We start from the raw sequence: 783 nt of genomic DNA, 5'->3' as shown, positions 1-783 counted from the left end.
GAACTTTGCATCGGAATCCGGGGCTGTACTGTATGGTGACTAACATAATATAATAATAAAATAAAATAAAAAAAAGAAAAAAGAAAAAAGAAAAAAGAAAATAACGAGCTGCTTTCCAGAGGTAATATACAGGTGGCCCACTTTCTCTGCATCCTTACCAAGATTTGGTATTGTCACTACTTTTTCATCTTAGCCATTAAGTGTATAGAGACATCTTATTGTAGATTTAATGTGCATTTCCTTAATTGCTAAAGATGGTGAGCATCTCCTATGTATTTCCCATCTGTACATCCTCTTTGGTGAAATGCCTGCTCATATCTTTGTTCATTTTCTAATTGGATTGTGCAGTTTGGGGGGTTTTTTGTTTGTTTTGTTTTGTTTTCTTGTCGTTTTGACTGTTCTTGATATATTTTAGAAAAAATCTTTTGTCTGATATTATGGTTTGCAAATAAATTCTCCCAGTCTGTACCTTAACTCTTCATCCAGGATCTGTCACAGAGGAAGTTTTTAATTTTGATGAAGTCCTATTTATTGATTTTTTTTCCCTCTTACAGATTGTATTTTTGGTGTCGAGTCCAAGAATTTTTTTCCTTCTCCTCGTTCCCAAGGAATTTCTCATATGTTTTTTGCTAAAAGTTTTAGAGCTTTACATTTTACATTTAAGGCCAAGATCCATTTTTAGTTAATTTTTTGTAAGGTGTGAAAATGAGATCAAAGGGTTTTTTTTTGTTTTGTTTTGTTTTGTTTTGTTTGTTTTTTGCCTATGGATGCTCTAATGCTCCA

This window comes from Ailuropoda melanoleuca, chromosome 14 (genome assembly GCF_002007445.2).
Source record: "Ailuropoda melanoleuca isolate Jingjing chromosome 14, ASM200744v2, whole genome shotgun sequence".
Lineage (NCBI taxonomy): Eukaryota > Metazoa > Chordata > Mammalia > Carnivora > Ursidae > Ailuropoda > Ailuropoda melanoleuca.
This window is presented reverse-complemented; position numbering follows the sequence as displayed.